The sequence below is a fragment of the Pseudophryne corroboree genome, chromosome 5 (genome assembly GCF_028390025.1).
Source record: "Pseudophryne corroboree isolate aPseCor3 chromosome 5, aPseCor3.hap2, whole genome shotgun sequence".
In the NCBI taxonomy this organism is placed as follows: Eukaryota; Metazoa; Chordata; class Amphibia; order Anura; family Myobatrachidae; genus Pseudophryne; species Pseudophryne corroboree.
This window is the reverse complement of record NC_086448.1, coordinates 101,967,494-101,990,742: the sequence shown is the minus strand read 5'-3', so window position 1 is coordinate 101,990,742 and position 23,249 is coordinate 101,967,494. Positions and strand designations below refer to the sequence as shown.

Genomic DNA, 23,249 nt, shown 5'->3' with positions numbered 1-23,249 from the left:
CTCTCTCCAAGGCTTAATTGCGGATATACAAATACACTGCAGATTGGCAAACAAAGGAGCCATGAAAGTTCATCTCTCTCCGGTTCTAAGTAACAATCTTGGCCTAATATCATTTTCTTTATAATAACAGTGGATGGAAACTCTACAGCTCCAGCTAGTAGTGCAGTGTACAGATACGCTGTATAACATGGTCATGTAATGTGTATACTTGGAATGAATCAAACAATGTTTTAATAATTAATAAATTCATAAAAATAAAGCATACTGTGTAATTTATAAATGTATTCTGTATGAGGGGCCAGCCCATAACTAAAGTTAGAACATTTGGCGTTGTGTGGAGCCGTGTCAGTGAGAAGAGAAAGGTGTATCTTGTCATACTTTTACAGGTAAGCGTTCATCAAGTCAGCATCCGCTATGTCAACATAATGTTGAATGTTTTGATGTTGACATGGTTAAAATGTCTATATCTGAGAAATGTCAACATGAGGTTCAGGGTTACCATTGGGGTTAGAGGCCAACATTGTGGCAGTGTTGGCATGTTACAAGTCGACATACAGTGCATGTCAACATGTAGTCGGCTTACTGTTTGTCAACATTGCCAATGACAACATGACATAGGTAACCCCTTTTAGTAAAGCATTGTATACATCACTTATAATAATGCAGATAACAGAGATTTTGGCAGCAATTGAAATTTAATTGTCTGGGAGTCACTTCCGTCACTTTACCCAAACGGTCAGCTCTCTGTCGCCCACTTTAGCTATACAGATAGGGACTAATGCATAAATTGGTGGAAATCAGACAAATAAAAAGCCCAAACAAATAATGGGGCAGATGTATTAACCTGGAGAAGGCATAAGGAAGTGATAAACCAGTGATATGTGCAAGGTGATAAAGACAGCAGCCAATCAGCTCCTAACTGTTAATTTAAATATTGGAGCTGATTGGCTAGTGCCTTTATCACCTTGCACATATCACTGGTTTATCACTTTCTTATGCCTTCTCCAGGTCAATACATCTGCCCCAGTGTATCTGGGCACATATGCAGAGTGTAAAGACATGTCCAGCTAAGCGTTGGCAGCATATGGGTTTGGTTTACAGCAAGTCATCATCACCGCGTGCACCTCCTAACAGGTGTACATATGCGTCTCTGCAGGTCTGCATGAGCCGCACTCATGTAACCATGTCTTTACTGTACTTTGCATACATTTGTTCGCCCCTTCCCAAACTTTTCCCATCTCTCGGAGTCATAAGTGTGAGATACGTGCTGGCATATGCAGGTGCTATCTTCTGAGCATGCTCAGGTACACAATTACCCAAACTGGTGTAGCACTCACTTCAGCCCCATAATGCTTATCAGTATCGGGGTTCTTGTTGACCCAACCACATACTAGTTTGGCGCCAGATTAACCTTGTGAATGGATTTATGTATGGAAAGGATGCAATGCCCACATGTGTAACTGTAATTGACCGCATAGGCTGCTTTATGACTTCCTGTTCTGATAAGGCAGAGAACAAAATGTCTATCCTGTAATCCGCTATTGTTAAACTGAATATTCATTTTGGCACTACTACTGGTTGCCAAGGGTGGCAATGTGTAGGAGGAGCTAGGGTCATATTAACGCATGGCCGGGCCCTTAGGCTCTCACGTATGTCAGATTTGCGCCCCATCCAGCACTTAAATCTTTCACCCCACTACAGCTGGCGTTTGGGAAACAGAATTTATGCCATTATTTACACTTTCAGTATTCACACAGACACCAACACCAGGTGAAATAAAGTCTGCTGACCACTTTTCTCACATCGCAATCATTCTTTGTTTACTTTATCTTTTGAAATAGCTGTTATGTTAGTGCATTAGAATGCTTAATATTTGTAGATACTCCCTTACTAATATGTATAAGCCTGAATCTTCAGTGCTGGTCCCTAGGACCAGAGGGATGCTGGGAAGTGGGTGGTCCAGTGTGCAGTGTGTATGAAGTTGGTGATGGAATAAAACAGCACAGCAGTGAACTCACATGTCTCTTTATCCTTATGACTGGATTTACAAACATATGAACAAAACATGGTGTCAGAAGAAGTTTAACTTGGACTGCTAGTGCTCTCAGAGTGTGAAAGAATCCTGCAGCAGTCTGTAAGGCTGTGATACTCAGTGTCTGCAAAGCCTGCCGTGTGCTCCTCTCTTCAAACAGTGAGTAACCATGGATAAACTGGCTCCTCCAACCGGCATGCTGATGTCTGGTAACTTGTCTGAAAACTGGAAAAGATTTAAGCAAAGGTTTAATATATATCTTGCTGCATGTGGAGCTGATACAGAGGCTGACAAAACTAAGGCATCCATTTTCCTCCATGTGATAGGAGAGGATGTGCTGGACATTTATAATAGTTTTCAGTTTGATGAGGGGCAGAATATGGTGCTATCTTCTATAATGCAAAAGTTTGAAGATTACTTTGTGCCAAGGAAAAATTTGACATATGAAAGATATAAGTTTTTCACATGTGTTCAGAAGTCTGGAGATGGATTTGATCAGTATGTTACAGAGCTGCAATCACTCAGTAAAACCTGGGAGTTTGGTGATTTAAAGGATTCACTGATTAGAGATCGTATTGTCTGTGGAATACCTGATAATGGACTCAGAGAGAGACTGCTGAGAGAGCAAGAATTAACACTAGATAAGGCAGTGACTATGTGCAGAGCTGCAGAAATAACTAGATTTCAAGCCAAAACGTTACACAAGGAAGCTGATGGTTGTCAGGTTCGGTTTGGTTTGTGTCCCCGGAGGGGGCGCTAGTGGGTCAGTGGAGATAGGATGGAAGAAGTGAGGAGGCTGGATTGGATTCCTGCGCATGTGCGCTATGTTGTTTATTAAGTAAAAGGCAAAACAATATGGCAGCAGGAATACTTGAAATAACAAACAATAAATGCAATGAGTATGGTGCAGCGTGGAAGCTGAGAGTCTATGGCAATAACAGTATGGCTGTATATTTGATCAAGGGATCAATATGCTGGTATGGGAACCAGAGATAGTTAGACCGTGGAGCCAGCAGAGATGGTAACAATGGTAGCAAGCCTGGTAGCAAATGCAGGAGACAGGTGTAAAGTTCACAGTGCTGTTGGAAATTACACTGGCAGCTTGCAGGCTGATGCACAGGTGAGGTGATGAGATGCACCTGGAGAGAGAGTCTCTACTGCAGAGGGCTGGAGCACACTGAAGCTGTAAAGGTGTGGAGCCTGATAACAGATGCAGGGATTGCTGGTGCTTGTGGTTCCACGGAGGTATCGGAACAGGAACACAGGGGAACTGGAGAGCGGATCCAGACACACGAGTCGCAGGAGTGACACAAAGTCCAGGACAAGGTCTGACTCACCCTGCTGCTCCTGATATACCCCTTGGTCTGCAGACATTGGCTGGAGTGGAAACGAGGAGGTGCGGCCAAGCTCCGGATTGGCTGCCGCACTAGTCTGAGGAAAACTGTCATGGCGGCGCCCATGCCGCGGTCCGGCGGGAATGCGGCGTGCTTGTACGCCCGCTGACAACAGGAGCGCTCCTAGGCCCAGGATGACATCCAGTGACAGGGAGACTAGCGACAGCAAAACGTAGGGACCCCGGAAGGAAACCGCACCAACGGACAGATGCAGCTGTGGTAAGTCGATTCCTGACAATGGTGCTGTACATGTAGTGCAGAAAACAAAGCCAAGCAAACCTCCATTCTTAAGAATAAAGCCGTCTAAGCCACAGTCTAATAAGGAAATTTGTAGTAGATGTGGAAATGCTCACAATCCTAAAATGTGTCCTGCTTATGGTAAAACCTGCATGAAATGTGGTAGACTAAATCACTTTGCCAAATGCTGTAAAATGAAAAGTGAAACAACCAAAGTGCATGCAGTTAAACAAACAGAGGAATTCTTTGTGGATTGCATTGAACTTTGCAGTGCATATAAGAAAGAATGGATTGCCCTTTAACTGTGAACGAGATTGTCATTCCCTTTAAGCTTGATACTGGCACGCAGGTGAATTTAATATCATTTCAAGACTATAAGACTTTTAGAGTAAAACCTAAAATTCATCCAGCCAAAGTGAAAGTTACAGGGTACACTCGGGAGGAAATTCCTGTGAAGGTACATGCTTAGTGACACTGAAATATAAGCGACTACAGTTTAAAACATCTCTACTGATTGTGGCTAAAAATGTGCAACCGATTCTAGGATTAAGTTCCTGTGAGAAACTAAGCTTGCTAAAGAAAGTTTTTATGGTGACATCACAAGTAGAAGATGACTGCAAATCGATGTTTACAGAATACAGAGACTTGTTTGAAGGTCTAGGTTGTTTGCCTGGAGAGCATAAAATAAATATAGACACGCAAGTTTCTTCAGTGATACACCCCTGTAGAAAAATGCCGTTTGCGCTGAGAGAAAAACTGAAACAAGAGTTAAATCGCATGGAAGCCTTGGGTGTGATACAGAAAGTTGATGAGCCTACTGAATGGGTAAGCTCCTTAGTAATTGTTGAAAAGAAAAATGGACAACTCCGAATATTTCTAGACCCCAGAGATTGAAACAAAGCTATTAAACGAGAACATTTCAAACTACCAACCAGAGATGAAATCATGTCGCAATTTGCGGGAGCAAAATGGTTCAGTAAATTGGACGCATCTTCAGGATTCTGGCAAATGAAGCTAGATGAGGCAAGCTCAAAGCTTTGTACATTTAATACACCAGAAGGTCGATACAGATTTCTTCAAACTACCATATGGAATATTGTCTGCTCCAGAAGTATATCACAAAAAGATAAACATGATTTTTGAACATATTCCAGGTGTTGAAACAATGATGGATGACATTATTGTCTGGGGATCTACAAAGGAAGAACATGATTCTAGATTGAGACAAGTAATGGATCTTGTCAAGAAAGTGAATCTAAAGCTAAACAAGGACAAATGTGAATTTGGCATTAGTACACTTACCTTTATGGGTGACGTGGTCTCGGATCAAGGTGTAAAACCAGGCCCAAGGAAAATATCAGCCATAGTGAACATGGAACGTCCTAACAACAAAGACGACGTCAGAAGATTCCTAGGAATGATTACTTAGGAAAGTTTATTTCTCAACTCTCTGAACGAACAGCCTCTCTTAGATGGTTGTTGGACAAAGATAACGAGTGGATGTGGTCACATGAACAAGAAGAAAGTTGGCAAAACTTGAAACAGATCATTACAGAGCAACCAGTGCTAAAATTCTTTGATCCTGTGAAAAGAATAAGAATTTCAGCAGATACTTCGCAATTTGGCTTAGGCTCAGTGTTGTTACAAGAACATGAGGATACATGGCAACCAGTAATCTATGCATCAAGAGCACTGACAAGTGCTGAAACAAGGTATGCTCAGATAGAAAAAGAACTTCTAGCGATCACATATGCATGTGAGCGATTTCATCAGTTTGTGTATGGTCAAACATTTACAGTGGAAACTGACCACAAGCCATTGGTAGCTATCATGACTAAATCATTACATGACTGTCCCATGAGAATTCAACGAATGCTTATCAGACTACAGAAATAAGATGTACACTTGCTGTACTGTCCCGGTAAATACATGTACATTGCTGATACACTTTCTCGTGCTGTGGACAAAAGGGAAGGTTCCAAAAGTCTGATGGATGAAGAGATAGAAGCCTATGTTAGTTTGATCGTAGCTTTTCTACCAGTGTCTCTTGCAAGACAAGAACAGATTAGGAAAGAAACTGAGACAGATGACACAATGAAAGTGTTGAAAGATATCATTCTAAAAGGTTGGCCTGCAGAAAAAAATGTGTGCCCGCTGTCTATTCATGATTATTGGATGTACCGCAGTGACCTTACAGTTGTCGATGGTATTATTTACAAAGGCAATAGGTTTGTCATACCTGCATGACTAAGAAAAACTATAATGTGCAAGATACATGAAGGCCACTTAGGAGAAGAAAAATGTAAGCTGAGAGCATGTGAAGTTATGTATTGGCCAAGAATGAACCAAGACTTAGCACAGACTACAGCTACATGTGAATTATGTCTTACGTATAGCCACTGAGTCCTCACGCAGTGCCAGAGAGACTGTACCAGAAAGTTGGCGCAGATTTGTTTGATTGTAATGGGAAAACGTACATTGTCGTGACTGCTTATTACTCTAACTACCCTGAGGTGAAGACACTACATACAACTACTAGTAAAGCCGTAATCAATTGCATGAAGTCAATCTTTGCAAGGCATGGTGTTCCTATGGAAGTGTTCACTGATAATGGTCCTCAGTTTTCCAGTGCTGAATTTAGACAATTTTCTGATGAGTGGGAATTTGTCCATACTACGTCAAGTCCCCACTATCCACGCTCAAATGGGTTGGTGGAAAGTTCAGTAAAAACTGTAAAGAGTCTCATGAAAAAAGCTCAAGAAGGTAAAGAAGATTTCTACAAAAGTCTTTTAATCTACAGCAGTACACCTTTACAGAATGGACTTTCTCCTACACAAATGCTGATGGGAAGGAGGATTAGGGCAAATATTACGATACATGATGAACTGCTTAATACACATAACTCAGCGTTGGTCAGACTGAGTAAGGAACGTCAACAGGCGAAACAGAAACTGTTCCATGACAGGCGAGCAAAAAGCTTATCTGATCTAAAATTGGGTGACCAAGTCCGTCTCAGAGATCACAAGAAAGGTATTTGGGTGCAGAAAGGTATTGTGCAAGCACAAGTAGCACCAAGATCTTATACTATACGTACGGAGCGTGGAACGGAAGTAAGAAGAAATCGGGTGGATTTAAGATCTCAACCTAACCATAATGAAGACAACATGACTGAAGAATACCCTTCATCTGACATGTATGATGATCCTGATAATGGTGAACAAACCACGATTCTGGAAAGGTCCAACATGGTCGATGAAACACAGACTGTGTATGAAAGACCCAAAAGGGAAATACGCAGACCTGAGAGACTCATTGAAACATGTTAAATGATGTTCTCAATATGACGTTGTTAATTGTTGCATTGATGCATACAGGGTTTATCTTTAAAGAAAAGAGGATGTTATGTTAGTGCATTAGAATGCTGAATATTTGTAGACACTCCCTTACTAATATGTATAAGCCTGAATCTTCAGTGATGGTCCCTAGGACCAGAGGGATGCTGGGAAGTGGGTGGTCCAGTGTGCAGTGTGTCTGGAGATGGTGACAGAATAAAACAGCACAGCAGTGAACTCACATGTCTGTGTCCTTATGACTGGATTTACAAACATATGAACAAAACAATAGCGCTAGTGCACGATTGGTCCCCCCCCCCCTTCCCAATTGTCTCAAAACAAACCTCAGCTGACTACACGTGTGCCTTGTTATGGTGCAGAGTGCAAAGTGCCATTAACCATTGAAGCCGTAGGGCAAGGTGCAGTAATACTACCTCAGCAAAAAAAAAAAATTGATGGGCCCCTAGTCCCTGTGGGGCCCCTAGGCTTCAGCCTAATAGATAACGCAGCCCTGGGAGGAGCATCAAGCACTGACTTGGAGTCATAATATCACTCATTCTGTGTTTTCATGGTCACAGCCACACTCAGATTGTGGTACTTCTATGTCTGTAATACATGTACTGTGTGATCAGAGACTTGAATTATCTCCATTCCTGCAATAACATATTATATAAATCTAGCAGTGTGCTTGCATTAGTGACACTGAAGTACGTCAGACCTCAGTGCGTGTTCCATGCCCCCAGTATACGCTGTATCTGTAATCTCTTCACTGCCAGTGCTGCACCCTGCTGACGTTTTCCTCACCAGGGGCCATGTCTGTAGATAACCGAAGTCACATGCCTAAGCCACAAGTCCTTTTAGTTACAGTGACCTCAAAATACCTCTCGGTAATGACGACTAACTTCATATAGACAGTTTTTCATTTTCTTTCTATTTCAGATATTGTACACGTGACAGATGAGAGAGGAATCTTGTCCTCCTTACAGGGAAAGGTGGTAGTTTGTATAATTGTTGTGCCTGGAGTATTAGGATACCTTGCTGTAAACTCCCAGTCATTCAGTCTATTGCAGGATACTATAATAGGGATGCTGGCAGGATCCTGGCTGTCAGAATACCAACAATTAGATCCTGACGGTCAGAATCTCAAAGGACCCCGAAGACCCCGTACAAAAATGCACCCACCCCCCTCCTTGGCACTGGGTTAGGGCTAGACCGCGGCGGGGTGGTGGGGCCTTTTGGTTGGGTTAGGCTGCAGGAGGGGTGTTTTAGGGGTAGTGGTAGGGGTATTATACTTACCAGGATCCATCAGTATTTTGACCATTGGGAAACCACTGCTGGCATCCTCACTGTCGGGAAAGTGACTGCCGGGATTTTGTACCGAACCCCTGTGATACACCAACACCATACCTCCCAACTGTCCCGATTTTCGCGGGACAGTCCCGTTTTTTGGGGACTGTCCCGCTTTCCCACCCGCGGGCCGCACTGTCCCGCGGTGGGGCAGTTGGGAGGCTCTGTCTCTAGCTGCCCTGCTTAGCAGAGCAGCGGTGAATAGACGCTGCGCGCATGGGCACAGTGTCTATTCACTAGAGTCAGAGTGAGAGGGGGCATGCTAGCGGCTCACAGAGCCAGAGGCGGAACTACCGGCAGTGCAAGCAGTGCGTTGCACTGGGGCCCGCCTCTGTCCAGGGGCCCAAGCATGTAATGAGTCAAATTGACTCATTACATGCCGCTGTGCGCTGCCGCCCACAGAGGAGAGGAGCAGCGGCACGGACGGGGGAAAGAGGAGGGAGATGAAGGAGGGAGCCGCAGCAGCGCTTTGTTACTGGTGGAGGCGCTGCTGCTGCTGCCCCTCTGCTTCACTATAGGCTGTCTTCCGAGAACAGCCTATAGTGAAGCAGAGGGGCAGCAGCAGCAGTGCCTCCACCAATGACACAGCGCTGCTGCGGCTCCCTCCTCCACCTCCCTCCTCCTCATTCTCTACTGCCCGGGAATCGTCTCTGACGCTGCACCGAGGAGCCGGAGCCAGCGGAGAGGGTAAGTATAATTCTTCTTTCTTTCTTTCTTTCTTTCTTTCTTTCTTTCTTTCTTTCTTTCTTTCTTTCTTTCTGTCTCTTTCTTTCTTTCTTTCTTTCTGTCTCTTTCTTTCTTTCTTTGTTGGGACTGCCTGCCGCTATGTGTAAAAATGGGGGACTGCCTGCCGCTATGTGTAAAAATGGGGAATCTGCCTGCCGCAATGTGTAAAACGGGGGAATCTGCCTGCCGTAATGTGTAAAGATGGGGAATCTGCCTGCCGCAATGTGTAAAAATGGGTAATCTGCCTGCCGCAATGTGTGAAAAGGGGGAATCTGCCTGCCGTAATGTGTAAAAAGGGGGGACTGCCTGACGTAATGTGTAAAAATGGGGAATCTGCATGCCGCTATGTGTAAAAAGGGGGGACTGCCTGACGTAATGTGTAAAAATGGGGAATCTGCCTGCCGCTATGTGTAAAAAGGGGGAATCTGCCTGCCGCAATGTGTAAAAAGGGGGGACTGCCTGACGTAATGTGTAAAAATGGGGAATCTGCCTGCCGCTATGTGTAAAAAGGGGGAATCTGCCTGCCGCAATGTGTAAAAAGGGGACTGCCTGCCGCTATGTATAAAAATGGGGAATCTGCATGCCGCTATGTGTAAAAAGGGGGGACTGCCTGACGTAATGTGTAAAAATGGGGAATCTGCCTGCCGCTATGTGTAAAAAGGGGGAATCTGCCTGCCGCAATGTGTAAAAAGGGGGGACTGCCTGCCGCTATGTATAAAAATGGGGAATCTGCCTGCCGCTATGTGTAAAAAGGGGGAATCTGCCTGCCGTAATGTGTAAAAAGGGGGACGCTGTCTGCCGTAATGTGTAACAAGGGCACGCTGTCTGCCGTAATGTGTAAAAAGGGCATGCTGTCTGCCGTTATGTGTAAAAAGAGTACGCTGTCTGCCGTTATGTGTAAAAAGTGTACGCTGTCTGCCGTAATGTGTAAAAAGGGGGACGCTGTCTGCCGTAATGTGTAACAAGGGCACGCTGTCTGCCGTAATGTGTAAAAAGGGGACGCTGTCTGCCGTTATGTGTAAAAAGAGTACGCTGTCTGCCGTTATGTGTAAAAAGTGTACGCTGTCTGCCGCTATGTTTAACAAGGGCACGCTGTCTGCCGTTATGTGTAAAAAGTGTACGCTGTCTGCCGTTATGTGTAAAAAGTGTACGCTGTCTGCCGCTATGTTTAACAAGGGCACGCTGTCTGCCGTTATGTGTAAAAAGTGTACGCTGTCTGCCGCTATGTGTAACAAGGGCACGCTGTCTGCCGTAATGTGTAAAAAGGGGAATCTGTCCGACGTAAGGTGTAAAAGGGTCTCTACGTGGTGTAGTGGTGCTACTGTGCGGCGTAATTTGAAGAATGGAGACTACTGTGCACCGTTTTATGAATTGGTATTATTTTGTGGCCACACCCCTTCCCCACGAAGCCAGGCCACTATGTATTTTTGCGCGCGCCTACGGCGCGCACTGCCCCTGTTTTGCATGCAGGGGTGGGGCTCCGATGCCGTTTCTTGCACACAGTGCTAAAATGTCTAGTTACCACACTGTTGCTAGGTATCCATTTCTCTGGCCCTGAGCAGTTCCCCCTCACCAGATCCTCTCCAGGGGTGAGGGGGTGGACTTGGATGGGATGTGTGTGTGTGTGGGGGGGGTGGGGGGCAAAGCATTTTGTCGCACCTGGGCCCACCGCTCGCTAGTTCCGCCACTGCACAGAGCGCTGGGCATGCCCCCTCAGTGCCAAAAACAGGGCGTGGCTCGCGATTGTGGGTCCTCCAGTGAAGCCACACACCCTGTTCATAGGCCACACCCCTTTTTCAGGAGCGCGTGTGGCTTCGCCGCACGTGTGTCCCTCTTTCTCCTAGAGAAAAGTTGAGAGGTATGCAACACTGTTTAAATGACAGATGTGCTGATATAAATGTACATTATGCATGCAATCTTTTCAAGTTGTATGAAACCACAGGCCACAACTGAAGGGACCAGGGTCAGACTGGCCCACAGGGGAACAGGGGAAACCTGGGCCCTCCTCCTCCTCTAGGGATCAGGTTCCAGACTCTATCCTAGTGCACTTGAATTATGCATTATACATATATTACATTATACTTCACAGGAACATGGTTTATTATATATTTACCAAGGGGAACAGAACATGTACTCTGTAATGATTAGCCAAACTTCTGTGGTGGCTGGCCACACCCCAGTGGAGCCTGGCCACACCCTTATGCATGGGCCCCACAACAGCATCCCCTGGTGGGCCCTTCATGCCCCAGTCCAACACTGGAAGGGACGATTAATGGGTGAATTATCAGTGTGCTGTTCTGTTACTCTTTTCAGGCATTTCTAGAGAATAGCAGCAAGGGGGGATGTGATGGGGCTCAGAGCCGGCCCTAACCAATATGATGCCCTAGGCAGGCACGGATAGAGACGGGGGCGATGGGGGCGGTCGCCCCCCCTAGCAAACTCCGTCCGACAGGTAGACAAACTGTCTGTGAAGTCCTGCTCCCTCCTCCCTTCCTCACTCAGCTGGCTGTCAGCTATTTGTCAGTGGCGCTGAGCCGAGCTCCCAGACGCAGCATCTCACAGCAGGTGCCCTTCCTCCCCACTCACCCCTTTGGCCTGGACGGCAGTAAATCAACATATTTTGTTGATTGAGACTGCTTTCTTGTGGCATCTAAACAGTGCTGATAAGATGAGGTCAGGAAGTGGCTGTGTGCTGGGGGCGTGGCTACAGTTACATGACAGGCCTGTGGGCTAATAGAAACAGTATAGTGTTGGGAGGGTAGAACCTGTTCTGTGTACACTGTACACAGGAAGAGGAAGCATAATGGAACTGTGCGTTCCATTTCTTTCTGTCCTGTGTTCCACTTTACTTTGCTGCACAGAGTGAGAGCACACTGCATTCCTGCACCCAGAGACCAGCCAGAGGGACTATCCTGCCAGTCTGCCACAGGGACCATCCTGCCAGTCAGTCAAAGGGACCAGCCTGTTGCAGAGGGGCCATACAACCGGTAAGAGATCTTATTGTTAAATTCCCTAGGCAGGGTATTACAGGTTTAGTCTCCCATATGTACAATACGATAAAGGGTGTCTGTAATACTGTAGGTGCCCTTATACAGTAGGTTTTAAAACATACCTTGTATTTCATAATGTTAAAAATGACATATCACGTCCTATATTAAAACTATAGAGACGAGCGTAAAAGTACAGAAAGTGTGTAGAAAAATACTATACAAAAAAACCTGTGTCTGCTAATTTGTCCTCTATTTGGTTAGTTTCTCATAAATAACACCGTACACATTCTATGAAGTATCAACTTGGAATTGTCTTTACCGTATAATTAACCACCTACAAGGTGGCCCCGCTGTAGTCTTACAAATGAGTATTAGTTACAACTGTCTTCAAGTTCCTGTATATTATTGGTCCTATAATATGCATCAAATAGTTTATATATCACTGGGAGAGATCCAGCGCTACTGCATATGTAGGTTGTTCATAAATAGGCCACTTCGGATACATCAGATGTCACATCTCACAGCATACGTCTCATTAGGCTCATTCAAATGTACCCAAAATGGATGGGATAAGAAAATATGGGGGGGTCATTCCGACCTGATCGTAGCTGTGCTAAATTTAGCACAGCTACGATCATCCACACTGACATGCGGGGGGACGCCCAGCACAGGTTCTAGCCCGCCCCGCATGTCAGTCCCAGCCCCGTCGTAGAAGTACAAAAGCATCGGCAATGTTTTTGTACTTCAGGAGTAGCTCCCGGCCAGCGCAGCTTTTGTGTGCTGGCCGGGAGCTACTCGTCGCTGCCCGGGTCGCAGCGGCTGTGTGTGACGTCACACAGCCGCTGCGGACCAGCCACACCTGCGTTGGACGGACCGCGCCTACAAAACGGTGACCAAACGCCGCCGTGCCGCCTCCTCCCGGCCAGCGAACACCTCTGCCTGTCAATCAGGAAGAGTCGATCGCTAGGCAATGACAGCCGTCGCCTGTCAGCCATGCGCCGGCGCACTGCGGCGCATGCGCACTTCTGACCTGATCGCTATGCTGCGATGAATGGCAGCATGCGATCAGGTCAAAATGACCCCCATAGTGAAGTACTGTTTAATAATTTTAAAATTTCACGTGACAAAAACATAAACTCCACACAGATCACATGTATTTCCAGTCCCACCCCCCATAGCAAGACGACCCGCCAAATTACTGGGTTGGGAAAGGCAGCCTCTAAGGTCCAAAGCCGGATCCCACCTGGGAAGGACCCGTTTCCAATTCCCGGGTGGGATCCGGCATTGGAGATGTGTAAGGGGGGGTGGGTGTAGTATGTTTTGCCGGCGGTCGGGTTACCGGCGCCCAGCAACAGGCGCCGGGATCCCGACCGCCGGCATGCCGACAGCTGGGCGAGCGCAAATGAGCCCCTTGCTGGCTCGCTACGCTTGCCACGCTGCGGGCACGGTGGCGCGCATCCAGGGGAGTTGCGAACCCCCAAGAGGGAGAATAGTTGTCGGTATGCCGGGTGTCGGGATTCCGGCGCCGGTATACTGAACAGCCGGCACACTGAATACCACCCGTAAGGGGTAATAATATGCCACTTGTTACCATTTGTATCAATAAATGTTGGTAGTATCCCAAAGATCTCTGATTGATACAATTATTCTAAGTAATTATAGTTATTATCACATTTATACTATTTATCATCTTAATATAAGGTGCTTATATAGAGTCAGTCAATCATCAAGGTTTATAATACTGTATTTCATAACAATGTCAACATATCATAAAACTTGATTGACTGACTCTATTTCAGCACCTCATATTAAGATGAGAAATAGATGAGAATAATTACTCCAGACATTTGTTTTCATTTAATATATTTTTTTGCTATACCCTAATATTAGGGGATTACAACCTTTTATACTTTAGGTATCACAACTGTACATGACGTGTCATAAATTATGGTGAACATATCTTTGGAAGATGTAATATTGGGGAACTTTGATTTGATGTGTTGTAGAAGTGATTATTATACCAAACACCCACTAACAAATCCTAAACCTGCTTGGCTGGCAATATATCCCTACCAGCTATTAGGGTGTCATTTATAATCAAGGGATCTCTCCCACTGATATATAGACTGTTTGATACACATTATAGGACCAATATTATGTAGAAACTTGAAGACAGTGGTAACTACTACTTATTTGTGAGACAACAGCGGGGCCACCATGTACAGTAGGTGGTTAATTGGGAAGCAGTCACTTTCCCGGCATATAGGATCCCGGCGATCAGGATACAGACGCCGGAATCCCGACAGCCAAGGAAATGCCAGCAGACGGAATCCCGAATGGGGCCCCTAATTCCTACTCGGGGGGTTGTCCACACCACCCCCCAAGGGGGAATTTAATAGTGTGGCGAGCAAAGCTCACCACCAGGCCTGGAACGTGGTGAGTGCAGCGAGTCCGCAAGGGGACACGCTGCTGTCGTCACTGGGACTCTGGCGTCGGTTGTTTGTTGCTTTCATTGTTGTTATTTATAGCTATTTAGTGTTTTGCTTAAAATAAAGCAAATAAACTTAAAATATATTTATTTGTGTGATGGAGGAATTGGGACTGGATAGGGGAGGAGTCAAGACTGAAGAGGGGAGGAGTTGGGACTGGATAGGGGAGGGGTCAAAATTAAACAGTAAACCGCCCCCCCTAAAAGAAAAGTCTAGATCCGACCCTGGCCCTAGGCAAGATTTTGGCTGGTACCCCCTAGCACCACCGCTGGTTCCGCCTCTGACCTTTCACCTCTTTCCCAGCACCACCACCCCTCACCCATAGCAGTCCTTATTTTGGTGTTTGTACCCCCTATATTTTAAATAGGAACAGTTCGCACATTTGGCACACAGCCCAAAAAGGGGTGTGTTTTTGCTGGCAAGGGGCATGGCCACACAATAGTAACCCCAATTCCAATTACTCCACACAGTACTGCAACTTTATTCACATTTGATCATGCGATAGTGTCCATAATTCATATTACATCCCACAGTAGTATCACTTTACCTTTTAAACATTACTCATCACAGTAGAGCCCCTTATTCATATTACATCACACTGAATTGCTCCTTATTCACATTACACCACACCCTATTGTTCTTTATTCACATTAGACGACACAGTAATGCCCTTTCTATATGCAATGCCACATACTAGAGCACCTTATACACATAATGCCACACCGTAATGCCCCTTACGCATATGAGACACATTATTAATGTCCTCATAAACATAATGCACCTTACACATTATGACAACCTTTATTAATGCCCTTTACACATAATGCCCTTTACACATATGCTGCACATTATTAATGCCCTTATACACATGACACACATAGTGCCCCCTACACATTTGCTGCACATTATTAGTCTCCCTATACACATAATGACACACATACAGTAGTACCCTGTTACACATATGCCGCACATTATTAATGCCCTTATACACATAATGACACACATAGTGCCCCTTACACATATGTTGCACATTATTAATGCATTTTTACATGACGCACATAATGCTCCTTACACATATTCTGAACACTACTGCACAACCAACCCACTCACATGCACACAGCACTCACACTGCCACTAACTGTGACCTCTGCCTCTGCTTGGATACAGATGTGTCCTCCTAAATCTTGCCTCAATGCTAACGTCGGGCATATTTTTTAAATGAAGATGAAAATCTTATTTGCATTGTTATGTGGCTAGGTTGCACAACCAGCTTCTGCTGATTAAAATGATATGCATCTTGCCTATATACTGTGTGAGACTGTGGTTGTATCTGCATATGAAATGCTACACACAGAATATAGGCATGCTGCATATCATTTTAATCAGCAGAAGCTGCTGATGCCCCTAGGCATATCAAATGCCCTAGGCAATTGTCTAGTTTGCCTATGCCTATGGCCGGCTCTGATGGGGCTTAAATGTGTGGAAGCAGTGGTCTGTCTGGTATTCCCAACACTGAGATGATAATAAATTAGATTCCCTTTGTATTTGTCTACTGTAAATATTAACCATTTCAGAACCAGAGAGTTCATTAGTTCTTCCTTTACTTTCGTGGATTGCCCAGTTTGCAAGCTTTGGGTGTATCTATGTTGCCGGAAGAAAAAAAAATAAATTTTTTTCAACAGAAATTGGGAGATAGGGCTTGCTTATAATAGTTTATATAATAATTATCTCTGTATGGGGTCTATTCATCATCACTTATTAGATACAATGAACATTTTCACCTACGTTTGTATAAATTGTCAGTGTCATTCATTAAAAAGGTAATGCAAGAGAAATCATGGATATCTCCTGCTGTCTTTCACTCCCAATCTGGCCCGCTGTCCCCATACAAGTGTATGTACTAAATTCAAGCTCTGAAAATACAATATTTTCGGGGCTTGGCTGCAGGAACACTCGACATCTCTATATGGCGTTTATTCCCGGACCCTGCCTCTTCCCTATGGAGCCACTGCCTGGCTCCTTCTGCCAGAAGGTTCACGCGTGTGCAAAAGCTCTATTAAAGTAGTAGTAAAGATTTGCAGGGATGGCTGATTTTTCAGATCAGCTGTCTGCGATGGAGCAATAATGAATTGTTCCGGCAGTCGCGGCAAATTAAAAACGGAATTATTGGGGTCAGCCCGGTCGCCTATAATTAGCATAATGAGTATGTCCCTAGGTCTTTTCAATACAGGGTGAAAATACTTGGTGACTTTCTGCTTTTGTTGCCAGCACTGACTGGCTCTGTGTGATAAGGTTAATCTACAGAAGGGTAGTTCCGCAACAGGTTGTTTGTACAGATATTGACCAACATCAGGTCTTTATCTGTGACCGACTTTGAAATACTTGTATGCACAGTCAGTGCTGATCACTCGTCGGTGGTGCTCCCAGAGTCAGTAGGTTAGAACAATAGGACAAAAGAAGAGAGAGACTCTTTGTTGGGGCACTCTTAGTCAAAAAATATATATTAGACACTAAAACTTAACGTTTAATAGATATAATAAAAATCTAGTGACTCAAAAGTAAAGATAAGAATTGTGAACAAATATATTCATGCATATTATTCATGCATATCGCTCAATGCTTCTATTTTAAAATAGATCTGAAAAGTGCCTGGGTGAAAATTATTTGTAGTTAATATTTTATTTGGGACAGATCTGTCTATATTTTGAGACAGGATATAGTTATGGTCCCCCAGGGATACTACCTATGTTCAGTTTTTAAATATTGTGCAATTTCTTAAAGAGAAAGATTAAAGGAAATATGGTCTTTAAATGTTGCCTTAAAAGGTCCTTAGACACCTACTGCTCTATGTCTGGGCAGTGGCGTTACCGGAAAGGCTTTTACTTGATTAAGCAATGCATTTTTTCGACTCTATGCAATCAGTAGAAGTCTGAAAATACGATGTAGGGATAAGGATAATTACATACTTAATAGTAATACAGTAATGCAGTTGGTAGAGATTTGAAAAAACAGTATTATAAATTTTGCATGAAGATATATTGAAAAGAAGAGGAATTATTTTGTGCGGTATATTTTGTAATGGTACAGTAAAATTCTCACATTCAAAATAACATTAAGGAAAAGAAAGCGATTAAAAGAGAGAGGAAAAAGAAGGGGGTATGTCTTACTTCTGCTGTTCAGCTGGGTTGTTTACTGCACCTGGTGTTCGCTGTTGGTCCCCCACACAGTTACTGACCAGGCCTACCACAGATTTGCTTCCAAGATCGGACGAGATCAGGCGTATCCTGTGGAGTATGGCCGTAATCTGCTGAATGAGAGAGTATGACTGCCAAAGTGCTTCTGCTGTCCAAATTAATGGATGAGAGAGCATGAAAAGAATATATTGTTTATATATATATATAATGGGCTCTATAATGATGCCATAGTTTGTAGTATGCCCAGATGGACTCCTATATGGAGATAGATATATCCAAAAGGAGGGAGCTGGATGCTCTCCAATATTTTTAAACTAACAGTATTTTCTTTGTTATAGGAAAAAGGAGAAAAAATGAATAAAGGGACCCTAGAGATACTGACAAACCGTAGTCACTTAGTTCATGTGCGAGTATTGCATATATTCACACTGCATATACCGTAAGTGTCAGCAATGCCCTAACATTCATATAATTACACTGCATATAACATGGGTATCATAAGTACCCTGACATTCCAACAGTTAGTGAGTATGAAACAGAAGTATTAAACAAACTGCAAAAGCTTAATTCTTATGAAGATATTACATGTGGTCACACTGCAGTATGATATGAATATCAAAAAAATGCTGCAAACACTTTAGTTATTGTACAGATATTACATATGGTCACACTGCATAAACGTGATATATAAATATCAAAGGATGCTCTCAATTCAAAGGTATTGACAGACTGCAAACTTGATTGCTGTACAGATATTACATGTGATCACACTGTAGTATGATATAGATATCAAAAAATGCTCTCAATTCAAAGTTAACATGAACATGTGTAGTTATATAGAAAATTAATAGAAATCACACTTATTATAAAAAAAGGGTACATAATAAGTTTTGATGACCCAAAAAGGGTGCTTACTGAACCGGTAAATCCCTTAATGTGGGGGTGGGCTGCGCAGTCCCACAGAGTCCCACTAACCAAACGGCCCGTTTCACCTATCCATAGGCTTGTTCACTGGTGTGATAAGGGTTTACTGGAGCTGCTTCTGTTACATCCAGATAACATTGCTGTAATATGTCTGGCAGTAAACAGAGGAGGTTCCTGGGACTGACCCTTGGTGGGGAAATACATGTGACATCACTGCTGCAACATCATAGGAATTCCTCCTGAAAGTATGAAACAGCAGAGGGGGTGCTAGGGACTCAATTAGAAACATGGAACATGACGGGATATAGGAACCTCTTTGCCCATCTAGTATGCCCCTTCTTTAACCTTATGGTAAACTTAAATCCTATTTGATCCTTAGTTCCTTTTAAGGAGATCCTTCTGCCTATCCCAAGCATGTTTACATTGCTCTACTGTACGGGTATTGGCCCTCATTCCGAGTTGTTCGCTCAGTAATTTTCTTCTCATCGCAGCGATTTTCCGCTACTTGCGCATGCGCAATGTTCGCACTGCGACTGCGCCAAGTAAATTTGCTAAGAAGTTTGGTATTTTACTCACGGCATTACGAGGTTTTTTCTTCGTTCTGGTGATCGGAGTGTGATTGACAGGAAGTGGGTGTTTCTGGGCGGAAACTGGCCGTTTTATGGGAGTGTGTGAAAAAACGCTGCCATTTCTGGGAAAAACGCGGGAGTGGCTGGAGAAACGGGGGAGTGTCTGAGCGAACGCTGGGTGTGTTTGTGACGTAAAACCAGGAACGAAACTGACTGAACTGATCGCAGTGGCAGAGTAAGTGTCGAGCTACTCAGAAACTGCTTAGAAATTTCTATTCGCAATTTTGAGACTCTTTCGTTCGCAATTTTGCTAAGCTAAGATTCACTCCCAGTAGGCGGCGGCTTAGCGTGTGCAATGCTGCTAAAAGCAGCTTGCGAGCGAACAACTCGGAATGAGGGCCATTGTCCTCTACCGCCTCTGATGGGAGGATATTCCAGTTATCCACTACCATTTCTGTGAAGTAAGTTTTTCTCAAATTTCCCTTGAACCTACCACCCAGTCTCAGTGCATGTCCTCGTATTCTAATACCTCTTTTGCTTTGAAGAATGTTTCCTCCCTTGCTCTTTATGCATCCCAGAGATGTCAGTGACAGTCTGCATTAATGGTCATGTTAAAACGGCAGTGCAGGCAGTCATGTGTATCACCAGTGGCGTAACTACTGCCCCCGCAGCCCTCGCGGTAGCTTGGAGGCGCAGGGCTGCGGGGGCGCCACCACTGATTTAGCGCAGATTGACATGCGGACGAGCCGTCCGCATGTCAATCTGCTGTATCCTCTCCCTCCTTCCCTCCGCTGCTGTGATGGAGGGACACGGAGGGCACAGCGCGCGCCTCTCCTGTGTCCCTCCTGCGTCTCCGGCGGGTCTATTAAATGAAGTGCCCGTTCGTGAGCTCTGATTGGCTCACGAACCAGCACTTCATTTAACAGTCCCGCCGGAGACGCAGGAGGGACACAGGAGAGGCACACGCTGTGCCCTCCATGTCCCCCATCACAAAACAGCGGGAGACCGGGGATGGGGGAGTTTAACTGGCACTGGGGAAGCATATTCGGCACAGGGGGAGAGGGAGCATATTTTGCACTTCGGGGGGCATATGTGGCACTGAGGGGGCATATGTGGCACTGGGGGGGTATATGTGTACCTGGCACATGTGGGGGGGATATATTTGGCACTGGGGGCATGTGAGTACCTGGCACTGTGGGGGAATATCTGGCACTGGGGGCATATGTGGCACTGGGGGGGTATATGTGTACCTGGCACATGGGGGGGGGCTGTATTTGGCACTGGGGGCATGTGAGTACCTGGCACTGTGGGGGAATATCTGGCACTGGGGGCATATGTGGCATTGGGAGCACAGCCCTAGCAACAAGCACTACCCCCTAGCAACGAGCATGACACCCAGTACATGAAACCCCTGGCAACGAGCATAACACCCAGTGCATGAAACCCCTGTCAACGAGCATGACACCCTGAGCATGAAAACCCCTGGCACCGTGCATGGAACCAAGAGCATGAAACCCCTGGCAACGAGCAGGTAATTTAAAAGTCATTAGAAGCCTTACTGTAGGACTTAATGTGTAATGGGTATTGCGGTGTGTGGCATAATGTATCACGGACATTGCGGTGTGTGTCATAATGTGTCACAGGTATTACGGTGTGTGGCATACTATATCACGGGCATTGTGGTATCTGGTATAATGTCTCAGGGGCATTGCAGTGTGGCATAATGTGTAATGGGCATTGCAGTGTGTGGCATAGGGTATAACGGGCATTGCGGTATGTGTCACAGGCATTACGGTGTGTGGTATATTATATAACTGGCATTGTGGTATGTGGTATAATGTCTCAGGGTCATTGCAGTGTGTGGCATAATGTATCACGTACATTGCGGTGTGTGTCATAATGTGTCAGGCATTACGGTGTGTGGTATACTATATCACGGGCATTGTGGTATGTGGTATAATGTCTCAGGGTCATTGCAGTGTGTGGTATATTGTCTCAGGGTCATTGCGGTGTGTGTCATAATGTGTCACAGGCATTGTATGTGCTATAATGTATAGGGGCATTGCAGTGTGTAGCATAATGTATAACGGGCATTGCGATTCCTGTCATAATGTGTCACAGGCATTAAGGTGTGTGGCATATGTGTCGGGGGCATTATGGTGTGTGCATATTGTGTCATGGGCATTATTGTGTGTGGCATAATGTCTAAGGGCCATTGCAGTATGTGGCATAATGTATACTGGGCATTACTATAAGAAGGAAAAATGACAAATAATGTAAGGGACATGAATCAGGATTATTTTTCTTTCCTGTGGTGGCCAACACCTGGGCGTGCAGGTTGCAAAACTGGGATATAAGGTAGTCTTTCCCTGCAATGCCACGCCCCTTTATGCGAAGCCACGCCCATTCCAACAAAGCCACGCCCCTTTTTGCGGCACGCTGAGATTCGTCGCTTTACTAGTGCCAATTATGGAGGGGGGTGGGGCGCCAGAGAATTTTTTGGCTTAGGGGAGAAAAATTTCTAGTTACGCCACTGTGTATCACACTACTATTCCACAGCGCTATTACATGGACACACATCATGTATATCACACTACTATTCCACAGCGCTATTACATGGACACACATCATGTGTATCACACTACTATTCCACAGCGCTATTACATGGACACACATCATGTGTATCACACTACTATTCCACAGCGCTATTACATGGACACACATCATGTGTATCACACTACTATTCCACAGCGCTATTACATGGACACACATCATGTGTATCACACTACTATTCCACAGCGCTATTACATGGACACATTGTGTGTATCACACTACTATTCCATAGCGTTATTACATGGACACACATCATGTGTATCACACTACTATTCCACAGCGCTATTACATGGACACACATCATGTATATCACACTACTATTCCACAGCGCTACTACATGGACACACATCATGTATATCACACTACTATTCCACAGCGCTATTACATGGACACACATCATGTATATTACACTACTATTCCACAGCGCTACTACATGGACACACATCATGTGTATCACACTACTATTCCACAGCGCTATTACATGGACACATTGTGTGTATCACACTACTATTCCACAGCGCTATTACATGGACACACATCATTTATATCACACTACTATTCCACAGCGCTATTACATGGACACACATCATGTATATCACACTACTATTCCACAGCGCTACTACATGGACACACATCATGTGTATCACACTACTATTCCACAGCGCTATTACATGGACACACATCATGTGTATCACACTACTATTCCACAGCGCTATTACATGGACACACATCATGTATATCACACTACTATTCCACAGCACTACTACATGGACACACATCATGTATATCACACTACTATTCCACAGCGCTATTACATGGACACACATCATGTATATCACACTACTATTCCACAGCGCTACTACATGGACACACATCATGTATATCACACTACTATTCCACAGCGCTACTACATGGACACACATCATGTGTATCACACTACTATTCCACAGCGCTATTACATGGACACACATCATGTATATCACACTACTATTCCACAGCGCTACTACATGGACACACATCATGTATATCACACTACTATTCCACAGCGCTATTACATGGACACACATCATGTGTATCACACTACTATTCCACAGCGCTACTACATGGACACACATCATGTGTATCACACTACTATTCCACAGCGCTATTACATGGACACACATCATGTATATCACACTACTATTCCACAGCGCTATTACATGGACACACATCATGTATATCACACTACTATTCCACAGCGCTACTACATGGACACACATCATGTGTATCACACTACTATTCCACAGCGCTATTACATGGACACATTGTGTGTATCACACTACTATTCCACAGCGCTATTACATGGACACACATCATGTATATCACACTACTATTCCACAGCGCTATTACATGGACACACATC

The 23,249-nt window shown here is 44.6% G+C and overlaps 1 protein-coding gene across 1 annotated transcript in view; it reads left to right on the top strand.

Annotated features, from left to right (window-relative positions):
• Positions 1-23,249, top strand: part of CUBN (cubilin) — a 729,033-nt gene that overhangs the window by 651,548 nt on the left and 54,236 nt on the right. The gene's annotated exons all lie outside the window — the stretch shown is intronic.